This window comes from Perognathus longimembris, chromosome 13 (genome assembly GCF_023159225.1).
Source record: "Perognathus longimembris pacificus isolate PPM17 chromosome 13, ASM2315922v1, whole genome shotgun sequence".
NCBI classification, from domain to species: domain Eukaryota; kingdom Metazoa; phylum Chordata; class Mammalia; order Rodentia; family Heteromyidae; genus Perognathus; species Perognathus longimembris.
Window position 1 is genome coordinate 48266625 of NC_063173.1, and position 13709 is coordinate 48280333.

The 13709-nt window shown below is 43.4% G+C and overlaps 1 protein-coding gene across 7 annotated transcripts in view; it reads left to right on the forward strand.

Moving 5' to 3' along the window:
- The first annotated feature begins 279 nt into the window (after positions 1–279).
- Positions 280–13709, forward strand: part of Atg13 (autophagy related 13) — a 45712-nt gene continuing 32282 nt past the window's right edge. For 2 of the 7 annotated variants that reach the window (XM_048359847.1, XM_048359851.1), the window contains exons 1-2: positions 280–614; positions 1109–1159. The gene's annotated coding sequence lies outside the window, so the exon portion shown is untranslated. Of the gene's footprint in view, positions 615–1042; positions 1160–13709 lie in introns of all 7 variants that reach the window. The other 5 variants (XM_048359848.1, XM_048359850.1, XM_048359852.1 and 2 more) reach the window with 5 other exon arrangements.

Sequence of the window (13709 nt, forward strand, 5' to 3'; positions counted from 1 at the left end):
TCCTCACCCTCGCGGCCGCCGCAGCCTGCTCTGAGGACGCCGCACATTCGACACGGAGCCCAACCGCCCTCGCTCTCTAAGACTCCCCGCCTGCAGCCTTTCCCTCCTCCCTGAAAGACTTGAAAAATGACAACAAAGTCATAAATGGAAAAGTAATCAGCTTGTGTCTTAAGTTTTGAGAGCTGAAATGACTAACTAGGAGTTCCGCGGTGTGGCGAAAGTGTCGCTGAGTTTAAGCAGTTGGGTTTTCCTCATAGCTCTCTACCCCACCCCCCTCACCCCACCGCCTGCACCGAAGCGGATGAAAACAAACACTAACGATGGCGGCGCCGGGGAGCGACGAGCTGCGGTCTTAAGGCCGGGACGATCGCTTGGCGGGAGAGGGGAACCCTGAAGAAAACCAGTCGACCTGACTACGGCAACCCGCTCATTCCCGAGAGCAAAAAAAGGCCTGCCTTACGAAGTGGGGACCCAACTTAAGGCGTTAGGAATCTGCCTGCGACCTGTGCCGTCCGGAGCCGCGAACCTTCAGCCAGGAGGTGCGGCTGGCCGGCCCCGGGCCCCGGCCTCCGTAATGAGAGCCTCGGGACACACTCTGGGCAGCCGCTTCGCAGGTACTAACTTTGGAGGCGGGGATACCCCTGGATCGCTCAGCGCCCCCGGGTGGGAGGCTATGGACCTGCGGCCCTGGGGCCGCCTCCTCATGGAAACAGCCCCAGCCGGCCTGCCCGTGTTTCAGTCCCCCGAGCTCCTCTTTTAAGTTTTCTTCGGTTGGTGGGGTTGGTGTAGGCCCCATTGGCTCTTCATATCTCTCAGTCGTTAGGGAGATCCCTCCCCAAGCTTTTCTCTGTTATCTATGGGTTATTCTCTGTTATCTTTGGGTTAAGTCGTAAAGTTGTTTGGTTGGTTGGTTGGGTTTTTTGTCTTTTTTTTTTGGAAGTAATTGGCGGGCTGAAACTTCTGGGATGGGTGGCGATATGTGTGGAGTAGGTTTTCATTCAATCAAGATTTGTTGAGTGCCAAATATGTACTCCGCGTGTAGGTGAGGGTGACTGTTGACTAGTGAAAAAAAGGGACTCAAGGTTCACGACTCTCTTCTTACTGGCAGTGGAACGACCTGTGGAAACCTGCGATCCGTTCTCATTAAATAAATCTCTGGGTAAGTGGCTAAGCACCCTCTTGGGTTCATAAATAACACACATCTCAGTTTTCACTTTACCAATAATTCAACACCTAGTTAGTGGGGTTAATTCAGCGTAGCATCTCAATGTGTTTTGTTTCTTTGGTGGGTGGGTTTTTGAAGACTGGTCTCAATTCATGGCTATGTTGCCTAGGCTAGCCTAAAATCCTGGTCTCCAGCAATCTGCATGGTCAGCCTCCTGAGTTGTCTGAGACTACAGATAATAGCTGCCATTCCTGCCTCGGAAGTGTGTGTGTGTGTATGTGTGTGTGTGTGTGTAGCATATACACATGTATGTATGTGTATATATACACACATACATATATACATATTGCTGGGGATTGAACCCAGGATCTTGCATATGATAAGCTCTCTATTGCTGAGCTATAGCCACAAACACTACTTTAATACACAAGGGGTGATGCATGAGTGTGCTGAAGCAGCTGTCACATATACTAATCTACTCAAATACATGTAGTTAACTTAATGCTCTGTTTTCAGGTTGTACCTCCTTGGACTTAACATAGCTGTGGGAACGCTTGATGTGAAATAGATACTGTTAATACTAAATCCTGACCTACATAACTTTTATTGCAGTCTTCCCTAGCTCCTTCCTTCCTTAATCTTCGAAGGACTTCTTACTTTCAGACATAGTTTACTGTGTTCTAATTCCTCTGTTGCAGTCTAAACTCCGTAAAACAAAGGATATTTGATTATGACCATATATTTATGGCCAAGCATGAGAGATTTATCACATGTATCTACTTTTTCTTATAAAACCCTGTAAGAATTATATTGAAAGAATTTAGGGGGTATAAACAGAGATAGAAAATGGGAGCTGTAGAGATTTTTTGACATTTTAGGAAGAAGCAAAGCTAGAACAGAGGCAGTATCTGATTTGGCAGTGCAAATAACCCTTCTACCTGCAGAGAAGATGCAAGTAAATGAATCGTACCTTAGAAACCTCTTGTTTATTTGTTTTGTTTTTGTTGCCAGTCCTGGGGCATAGACTCAGGGCCTGAGCACTGTCCCTGGCTTCTTTTTGCTCAAGACTAGCACTCTACCACTTGAGCCACAGCGCCACTTCTGGCTTTTATCTGTATATGTGGTGCTGAGGAATCGAACCCAGAGCTTCATGTATACGAGGCGAGCACTCTACCATTAGGCCATATTCCCAGCCCCTTTAGAATCCTCTTGAGAGTTCAAGACTAGAGAACTAAGTAGCTGCAGTTTAGATGGCACAATAAGAAGGCTTAACATGTGGGAATATCACATAGTTTGTGTTTGAGAGTGAGATGTCCAGTTAACAAAAAGCTATACAGAGACAGGTAAGGTACAAATTGTTCTCTGACTTTCTTGCTACTTCCAGAAATCTGTTTTGTTTTTTTGTTGGTACTGGGGATCGAACCTGGGACGTTCCACTTGCTAGGCAAGTGCTTTGCCACTGAGCTACATCCCAGCCCACTTCCAGAAATCTGAAAGACAGGTTTAAGCTTATTCCTAGCAGAAATAGAAAGCTTCTTTAGAGAAGTTCTCTCTTCATGTACACTGACACTGGGTTTATCTCAAAACAAAAACAAGGGGCTGGGAATATGGCCTAGTGGTAAGAGTGCTTGTCCCATATACATGAAGCCCTGGGCTCAATTCCCCAGCACCACATATATAGAAAATAGCCAGAAGTGGCGCTGTGGCTCAAGTGGCAGAGTGCTAGCCTTGAGCAAAAAGAAGCCAGGGACAGTGCTCAGGCCCTGAGGCCAAGGCCCTGGACTGGCAAAAAAAAAAAAAAAGAGAGAAAGTAAAATCTCTACTTGGTTCCCATGACTCCACTGCCAAACCAGCAGTCTACTAGCCTCACTCATCTACTGGAGCTCCTTTTGGGGGGAGGAGGGAAGGAGGGGAAGCTCCTTTTGGGGTGGGGGAGGGGGCAGGGGGAGAACAGTCCTGGGGCTTGAGCTGAGCTCAGGGTATGGCCATTGTCTATGACCTTTTGTGCTCAAGACTAGTGCTCTACCACTTTAAGCCACAGCTCCCTTTTCAACTATTTGGTAGTTAATTGGAGATAAGAGTCTCATGGACTTTCCTGCCTGGACTGGCTTTGAACTGAAATCCTCAGAGCTTAGCCTCTTGAGTAGCTAGGATTACAGGGGTGAGCCACCAGCACCCTGAGCTTTTGATTTTGGTGTATTATTTTCATGTATGAATGAGGTAACCAGATAGTCTAGTTGCTGTTAGTGTGTTTCAGGCCAAATGAGGAGTGTCCTGTTGTGACTTTGATGACAAAAATCAATCATCTTAGTGGTTTTGTGCTTACAAAGTTATTGCCCAGTAACCTAACAGCATAGAGGAAGGGTCATTCAGATCACTTGAGACCAGGGACAGTGTATGGAGCTAGATGAGAGTCCATCTACTTCTATGGACTTGTAGACCTGTTTTCACCCCATCTACCATCCCATGATTATGGTATCTCTAATTTGTTAGCCTTTCTGAGTTCTTTGGTTGTGTGAACTTGCTTTGTTTATGATTTCATTCCTGGCTGGATATCAGTTCTGCTCATCTCAGTCTGTCATTTCTTCCATTTTGTTTTTCATTTTCTAGAACTTGGCAGCTGTTATCTCTGTGTCTTTGTCCTTGTCGATTTTTTTTTTTTTTGGCCAGTCCTGGGCCTTCAACTCAGGGCCTGAGCACCGTCCCTGGCTTCTTTTTGCTCAAGGCTAGCACTCTGCCACTTGAGCCACAGCACCACTTCTGGCGCTGTATATGAGGCAAGCACTCTTGCCACTAGGCCATATCCCCAGCCCCCTTGTCGATTTTTTGATCCTTCCTTTGCCATGTTTTTTTTTTGTCAGTCCTGAGCCTTGAACTCAGGGCCTGGGCACTGACCCTGAGCTTCTTTTGCTCAAGGCTAGCACTCTACCACTTGGGCCACAGTGCCACTTCTGACATTTTCTGTTTATGTGGTGCTGAGGAATTGAACCCAGGGCTTCATGCATGCTAGGCAAGCACTCACCCACCAAGCCACATTCCCAGCCCTCCACTTACAGTTTTAATCGTGTTATAAGAAGAAGCAATTTGTGAAGGTAGCCCTCCATGAGGAACAATGAAAGATACTTACAAGTTCTTGTACTTCTGTGAAAATTAATATTGTAGCCTAATTCATAAACATTCCCTGTTTGTGTGAATACTTATGGGTTCCCCATATTATAAGTGCTATGAAAAACTACAAGTTAATTTCTAGAGAATATTGTTTTAATGGATATTAAAATAGACAAGTAAAATGAAAAAAGAAGAAGCAGAAATAAATATTAACATTGAAAACTTTCTCCTTAGCCTGGCTGTTTATGTCTGGGGTGGGGGAATGGTATGAGTGTGGCTGATGAGCTGGTCCTAGAGCTTGAGCTCAGGGCTTGTTGTGTCCTTGTGCTTTTCTGCTCAAGGCTAGCACCTACCACTTGAACTACAGCTCTCCTTTTGGCTTTTTTTGGTGATTGGAAGGATTCACAGATTTTCAGTTCTCAGCCTCTCCAATGGATAGGATTATAGGCATGAGCCTCAGGCACCAAGCTTACTTGTAATTTTTTTTGTTTGTTTTTTTGCCAGTCCTGAGGCATGAACTTAGGGCCTGAACACTGTCCCTGGCTTCTTTTTGCTCAAGGCTAGCACTCTACCACTTGAGCCACAGCACCACTTCTGGTTGTTTCTGTTTCTGTGGTGCTAAGGAATCAAACCCAGAGCTTCATGCATGGTAGGTAAGCACTCTACCACTAAGCCACATTCCTAGCCCCTTCTAATTTTTGACACTTCATACTTTGACGTTTTTGTTGACTTCTAATTTTGCTGACATCTTTCACTTGTTGTTTCCTCCTCTATTCTTTTTGTCTTTGGGCTTTATATTTATAGTGTTTCCTCTTTATCTGGGAAGAATGTATTCCAAGATCCCTAGTGTATGCCCAAAACAATAGATAGCAGTACCAGAGCCTCTGTGCTTTCATTATTAAGATGAGGACTTTCACATTGTCACCCAAAGGAGCCATTTTATGGCTTTTCTTTCACATGTAAAATTTCTAGCACCACTACTGGTGCACTTTAGAGTCATCATTAGTGCAACGCAAGCAATCCAATACTGAGACAGTCAATCTCATAAGAGAGTCATAATTACTTAGTGTCTATAGATTGGAAGTTATACAGCATGGATATACTAGAGAAAGGGTGGATTTATCTCCTGGGCAGGATGAGGCAGGATTACATTTAATTTCATAATGCTATTCTACATGTTGTGCAACATAAAACGGATCAGGCACAGCCACCATACGTATAATTGCAGCTTCTTGGGCATGTTGATGGAGGGTTGAGGTCTGACTGCCTGCACAAAAAACAAAAGACATCTGAAAAAAACACACTGAAAGCAAAGGACTGTGTGTGGCTGTTCAAACCACAGTACTACAAGAAAACAAACAGAAATCCTAATGAATTGTTGGCTACTGTTGTAGCTGTGTGACAGAGCCTATGTTTAACATGCATGAAGCCCTGGTTTTAATCCTCAGCAAGCTCATGGGTGTGCATGCCCACATGTAGACATACACGTGTGTGTGCACAAAACAAAACCCATGAGCTGGGTGTCAGTGGCTCACACTTGCAATCCTAGGTATCCAGGAAGCAGATCTGAAGGTTGAAGTTCAAAGCTAGCTTGGGCAGGAAAGTCCTGAGAGTCTTATATCCAGTAAACTACTCAGAGAAAAACAGAAGTAGTGCTGTGGCTTGCATGGTAGAGTGCTAGCCTTGAAGACAAAGAGGCTCAAGGATACTGCCCAGGCCCTAATTTCAAGTCCCAAGACCTGCAGGAAAAAAAAAATACAGAAGAGAAAAAACCATGAATTACTTCTGAAATTTTGTTTTTCCCCTTTTCGTTCATCATACCCAGGGCTTTCTGCATGCTAGGCAAGCACTCTACTACTGAGGTACATTCACAACTGGAACTTTGTTTATTTTCAAACTCTGGTTGACCACAAATAACTCAAACTGTAGAAAGTCAAATAACTCAAACTGTAGAAAGTCAAATCTTGAATAAGGGAAGACTACTGTAGCTTTTGTGTTTTAGTGAGTTTGGTTTTGGCAGTACTGAAGTTGGAACTCAGGGCCTTGTGAATGTTAGGCAGGTACTCTACCAACTTCAGCCATACCTCAGCGCTTGTTCTTTTCTTTTGTGGCTCTGGGGAATGTACCCCAGAGTTTCATAGTTGTTAAGCAAATGTTCTACCACTTAGCTTGTTTTGTTTTGTTTTGTTTCTCTTTTTAGTGGGGAGAGGCTTCAAACTGGACATGTTCCTACCTCAGCCACATAAGTGCTGGTATTACAAACATATTCTGTCTGAAGTGATTGTGTGTGTGTGTATGTGCGCGCGTGCGCGTGTGTGTGCACACATGCTAAGCTTGAACTCAGGGCCTGAAAGCTGTCCCTGAGCTTTGTTGCAGAAGGCTAGCACTCCGCTTGAGACACAGCTCAACTTCCAGCTTTTTTGGGGTGGCTAATTAAAGAGTTTCATGGACTTTCTCACCTGGGCTGGCTTCAAACAACCCTCATACCTCAGCCTCCTGAGTGGCTGTGAGCCACAGTGCTGGGCTGATTTTTTTTTTTTTTTGTAATCTGCCTATTTAAATAGAAAGCTGGTGGTGGTGGTGGTTCTGGTGGTAGTTATGGCACTTGAACTTAGGGTCTGGGTGCTGTCTGAGCTTTTTCGCTCAAGGCTAGTGCTCTACCATGTTGTGCCATAGCACTACTACTGGTTTTCTGCTCGTTAATTGGAGATAACAGTCTCACAGACTTTGCTGCCCAGGCTGGCTTTTAACCTCATTTCCCAGATCTCCGCCTCCTGAGTAGCTAGTATTACAGGCATGAGCCACTGGCCCCCAGCCTTGCCAAAGGTTTTTTCCCAGAAGTTTTAACATTCAGTGCTGATTTGCTTGGCCATTTATTCCTATAATAGTCTCGTGGATTTCTCTGTCCAGGCTGGCTTTGAACTGTGATCCTCAGATCTCAGCCTCCTGAGTAGCTAGAATTACAGGCATGAGCCTATAACTTTTTAATTTAAATCTAACATTTCAGGTACTAGAGGTGGAGCTTTGTGGTAATGTTTGCCTGGCATGTACAAGGCCCTTTTTCAAACCCTAGTAATAGAGTAGGGAAAAAAAGTAACAAAGTACACAAAGGATCTAAGGAACCTACTTGCCTATCTAGTTTATCTGTGTAATTTGTGCTTACTTAGTTACTAAGTCTTCTTTGGATGCTGGTGATTATGTATTGCCATTATTACAACAATGGGCAAAATAATTGTTTTTCAGATAATTGTCTCAAACATTTTGTATGCTACAAGTCTATGCATGTTCTCTAACACTTTAGGAAGTTTAATGTGTTATTTGTTATGAGTTTCTATTTGTGAACTTGATATGTAGAGAATGTTGCTAAATTGAGATTGCTACTTAAAATCAAATAGTTTTGTTACTTACTGTCTTGAAGAAAGATCTTAATTAAATGGCACTTACCAGCTAAGTAAAGGGGTAAGAAATCAATTAAAAATAGGTGTATAGATGAAGTTTGAGGATGGATGGAGAAAAGGAGAGGGAGAGAGAAAGGGAGAGAGAGAGAGAAAGAGAGAAAGAGATACACACTGGCCTCAAACTCAGTCCTTCTACCTTATACTACCAAGTGCTGTAAGTAATAAGTAAGCACCACCACCCCTGACATTATGCATATTTTCCCCTAATTTTTATTTTAGAAAAGGTAACTTTTTGTTTTTAGATGTTTCTATTTTGTTTTTATGAGCACTACTTGATGCTTTATTCACAGATTTGTCATGTTATCATTTCCTTACTAAATGAACTAGTACAGCTCAGTTAAACCAAATAAACAAAAAGTGAAATTTGGGGGCTGGGAATATGGCCTAGTGGCAAGAGTGCTTGCCTCCTATACATGAAGCCCTGGGTTCGATTCCTCAGCACTTCATATACAGAAAATGGCCAGGAGTGGTGCTGTGGCTCAAGTGGCAGAGTGCTAGCCTTGAGCAAAAAGAAGCCAGGGACAGTGTTCAAGCTCTGAGTCCAAGGCCCAGGACTGGCAAAAAGAAAAAAAAAAAAGTGACATTGGTAAACTTAGCAAATAGATGTGAGGACCACATAAAAGGGTTTGTAAGTATCTGAAAGTGTACATAGTAATTGTGTCCCTTGGGACACAATTAGAAGAAGATAGTAAGCAGCTCAGATGAGCTTCGGTATTCAGATTATCAGGAGAGTGGCAAGCTGTTTGGAGAGCTTGAAAGAAAGTCACAATATAAGTGAGAGTGTAGAATGCTCAAGAATCGAAAGGCCTGGCTTAATTAAAATGGTAAGCTCAAAGTCTATTGTGTGTCCCTTAGTCCTCAGACACTTGATATCATCAGGGAGGATCCATCTTTAGCATAGACAGTCATTTTGGAAATTATAACATGTTTTACTCACAGTGAGAAATCTAGACAGTAGATAATCCAAAGAATTGAAAGTCAAATCTATCCACTGTAAAGTGATCAAGGCTGTCTAGATTGTTTTTAGATCACCTTCACCTCCCCAGTGCTGGTACTACAGGCATATACCATCACTCTCAATTAAACTGTCTTTTTTAACTGAAGTTGTTTCCAAAATCTTTTTTTCTTTTTTCTTTTTTTTTTTTTTTTTTTTTTGCCAGTCGTGGGCCTTGGACTCAGGGCCTGAGCACTGTCCCTGGCTTCTTTTTGCTCAAGGCTAGCACTCTGCCACTTGAGCCACAGCGCCCTTCTGGCCATTTTCTGTATACGTGGTGCTGGGGAATCGAACCTAGGGCTTCATGTATGGGAGGCAAGCTCTCTTGCCACTAGGCCATATCCCCAGCCCCCCAAATCTTAATTGAACTACTAAACTATTTTTCTAGCCATATACATGCATTAAACACCAGACCTTGGTACAGGATCAGTGTTTGCCAGTTTTTGTGACGAAGCTATTTCCTGAAAATGCCATCAGGCAAAATCACATCACCTATTCTGTCTGCTGACACTGCATGGGGATAATTGAAGGTCAAACTGAAGAGTTTGCAGGGGGAAAAAAATGTGGAGCATAAGAAGATGACAGTGCTTTACTATATTATATTAGTCTTCAGTGGTTTGCCCAAGGTTTACAGCATAAACTTGAAGTTAACCAGCCAAGTGACTGTCTTCCAGATCAGGAACAAGGCCTGCATTGTGGTGGTATCTGTGGGAATAAAGCTGCAGCAAAGAGAAGATTATGCATAGGGTGATTTAATAACATATAAACTAGTGGTGAAGGACAGGGAATAAAAGGAGTGTTCAATTGTGGGTATCTTCTTAATGCTTCTACCAAATTTCTTTTTGTATTGCTTAGAGAACCCAGGAAGGAAGTTTGCAAAGAGCAAAGCTAGAAAGAAAAATAATTTTATAAGGTAATGGGTTGAAAACTGCTTAGAGTAGTAGACCTATGGGAACCATCGAACACTGCTGCCCGGAAGACAACTTTTTCCCCAGTGGATAGTACCTTTGTGGGCTCAGTAGCTGAAATGACATCATTCTTTTAGTACTACCAGTTGTATAGTAAGTCACAAATCATTAGAATATTCATATTTGGTAGTTCTTGTAGGAATCTTGAAGTGTGGTGGATCAAACCTATAATTCTAACTACATGGCAGGTGGAGATTGGAAAATTATAGTTCAAGGCCAACCTTGCCTCTCTTCTCTTTTTTTTTGGCCATTCCTGGGCCTTGGACTCAGCGCCTGAGCACTGTCCCTGACTTCTTTTTGCTCAAGGCTAGCACTCTGCCACTTGAGCCACAGCGCCACTTCTGGCCATTTTCTATATATGTGGTGCTGGGGAATCAAACCGAGGGCTTCATGTATATGAGGCAAGCACTCTTGCCACTAGGCCATATTCCCAGCCCCGCCTCTCTTCTCTTAAAAAAAAAAAAAAAAAAAAAAAAAAAAAAGCAAAGGATTATCTCTACCAATGGCTGGGCTCAGTAATATGTGCCTGTGAAGCCATCTGGGGAACTACAAATAGGAGAGTTATAATCCAGGTCAGCTCAGACATAAAGCAAGACATTACCTTAAAAATAAGTGGTGCAGGGGCTGGGGATATAGCCTAGTGGCAAGAGTGCCTGCCTCGGATACACGAGGCCCTAGGTTCGATTCCCCAGCACCACATATGCAGAAAACGGCCAGAAGCGGCGCTGTGGCTCAAGTGGCAGAGTGCTAGCCTTGAGCGGGAAGAAGCCAGGGACAGTGCTCAGGCCCTGAGTCCAAGGCCCAGGACTGGCCAAAATAAATAAATAAATAAATAAGTGGTGCAAAAATGAGCTATGGGTGTAGTAAAGCATCTGTCTAGCAAGCTCAAATCAATGAGTTTCAAACCCCAGTACCAGAAAGATTCTCTTCTTGAGTGAATAAGTCAGATTCGTGTAACCATTCAAAACAGTCTTTTTTTTCAATCTTAAGATTCATTTCTGGGCTGGGGATATGGCCTAGTGGCAAGAGTGCCTGCCTCAGATACACGAGGCCCTAGGTTCGATTCCCCAGCACCACATATATGGAAAACGGCCAGAAGCGGTGCTGTGGCTCAAGTGGCAGAGTGCTAGCCTTGAGCGGGAAGAAGCCAGGGACAGTGCTCAGGCCCTGAGTCCAAGGCCCAGGACTGGCGCAAAAAAAAAAAAAAGATTCATTTCTATGTTGTTTCAAAACCTTAAAGTGTTTAATTGTGTTAGAAGACATCATGTCTGTAATCCTAGCTAATAAGTTGGCTGAAGTCAGAGGATAAGTATTCAAAGCCAGCCCGGGCAGGAAAACATGTGAGACTCTTACTTCCACTAAACTACCAAAAAAAAAAAAAAGCCTGAAGTGGAACTATGGCTTAAGTGATAAAATACTAGCATTGAGCAAAAAGGTCAGAGACAGAGCCCCGGCCCTGGATTCAAGCCCCAGTATCAGCACAAAAGAAAGGAAACACATCACAATAATTTGGTGGGAGGACTGTTTGTACTCAGAACCTCAAACTCTGGCTCAGCTTTCTTGCTCATGACTGGCATTCTATCACTTGATCCATACCTGTAGACCTGCTTTTTGCAGATTAATTGGAGGCAGAGTCTTGGACTTTTCTGCTTGGGCTTGACTAAAATCTACTCTTACTCTGTCTCTCAGCCTCCCTTGAGTGTTTTGACAAGCTGAGCAGTAATCTGTTTTTATAGACAGAAAGTAGCTCAAAAGAGCAGAACAAACATCAAAAAGCAAAATTTGGGCCAGACGCTGGTTGCTTGTGCCTGTAATTCTAGCTACTCAGAAGGCTAAGATCTGAGGATCATGGTTCCAAGCCAGCCCAGAAAGTCCAGGAGACTCTATCTCCAATGAACCACCAGAAAACGGGAAGTGGCACTGTGGCTCAAAGTGGTAGAGTACTACCCTTGAACAGAAAAGCTCAGGGACAGTACCTAGGCTCTGAATTCAAGCCTCTCCCTAACCAAAAAATGTGGCTGCATTTTTTCCCTTCTAGAACTGGTACAGGAACTCAGGGCCTCATGCTCTCTCTTTGCTTTTTTCACTCAAGAGTTGAGCTCTGGGGCTGGGAATATGGCCTAGTGGCAAGAGTGCTTGCCTCCTACACATGAAGCTCTCGGTTCGATTCCCCAGCACTGCATATGTGGAAAACGGCCAGAAGGGGCGCTGTGGCTCAGGTGGCAGAGTGCTAGCCTTGAGCGGGAAGAAGCCAGGGACAGTGCTCAGGCCCTGAGTCCAAGGCCCAGGACTGGCCAAAAAAAAAAGAGTTGAGCTTTACCACTTGAGCCACACATCTATTTCCAGCTTTTTGCTGGTTAATTTGAAATAAAAGTCTCATGGAGTTTTCTGCCTGTGATTTTTGGATCTCATCTTCCTGAAGAGCTACAAGGGAAAAGTAGCCCCATCTTTTTAATGCTATAGCCAAAAATATGATTGCTCAGAACAATGTCATGGAGTTTTTCTATGTTTTCTTGTAGTAGTTTCATATCTTAAACATTTGTCTTTAATCCCCTTTGAATTGATTTTTTTAATATGAGATACAAGCTTCTTAGTTAATTCATTTGCAATGGATATCTAGTTTTCCCAAAATTATTGTTGAAGAGATTGCCCTTACCCATTGTGTATTTTTGCAATCTTTGTCAAAAAATCAGTTGCGGGCTGGGGATATGGCCTAGTGGCAAGAGTGCCTGCCTCGGATACACGAGGCCCTAGGTTCGATTCCCCAGCACCACATATACAGAAAAACGGCCAGAAGCGGCGCTGTGGCTCAAGTGGCAGAGTGCTAGCCTTGAGCGGGAAGAAGCCAGGGACAGTGCTCAGGCCCTGAGTCCAAGGCCCAGGACTGGCCAAAAAAAAAAAAAAATCAGTTGCTATAAACTGGGCACAGTGCCTCATGCCTGTAATCCTATTTGGGAAACAGATAAGGAGGATCAAAGATCAAGGTCAGCCTAGGTGAGACATTGCTAAACCAATAAAAAGCTGGCTAAACATTAGCCAGATGAAAGCTTGTGGCCCTGAGTTCAAGCCCTAGTACCAGCACACACACACACACACACACACACACACACACACACACACACACAAAATGGGTATAATGGCGCGTGTATGAAGGTAACAAATAGGAGGACTGTGTTGTAGGCTGACCCAAGCATAAATGCAAAACCTTAAAATCAGTTTGATGCTGCATTTGGTACTGTAGCTTTGTGTATTTTATTTTCAAGTTTTGTGCCAGTCCTGGGATTTGAACTCCAGGCCTTGGCGCTGTCCCTGACCTTTTCTTCTCAAGGCCAGCACTCTAGCACTTAGAACCACAGCTCTACTTCTGGCTTTTTATGGTTAATTGGAGGTAAGAGTCTCACAGACTTTTCTCACCTGGATGGCTTTGAACAGTCCTCAGATCTCAGCCTCTTGAGTAGCTAGGATTATAGATGCAAGTCACCAGTGCCCGGCATCTGTGTGTATTTTAAAGTCAGATATTGTGATATCTCCATGTTTGTTCTTTTTGGCTTTTCAGGAGTATTTTGTGATTTCATACAAATTCGAGGATGTTTATTCCTTATACTTTTGTGATGAATGTCATTGACATTTGATAGGAATTGTGCTAAATCTGTACTTTAGGTAGTAGGAACATTTTAACAATATTAATTCCTCTGTGAAAACAGCGTATCTATTTATTGTGCCCTAATTCCTTTCATAATTGTTTTATGGTTTTAGTATTGAAAGAATTTACCTCCTTGCTTTATTCCTATGTGATCTTTTTGTGTACCTGTAATAAATGTTTTCTTGATTTCTTTGTGTATGTGTGTGTATATGTGTGTGTGCACGTGTACACATGCATGTGCATGCTGGCACTGGGACTTTTAACACACTGCCTTAGCACTGTCTCTTAGGTTTTTCACTGAGGGATAAACACTATTTGAACCATATCTCCACTTCCACCTTTTGGTGGTTAATTGGAGATGAGAGCCTCAGGG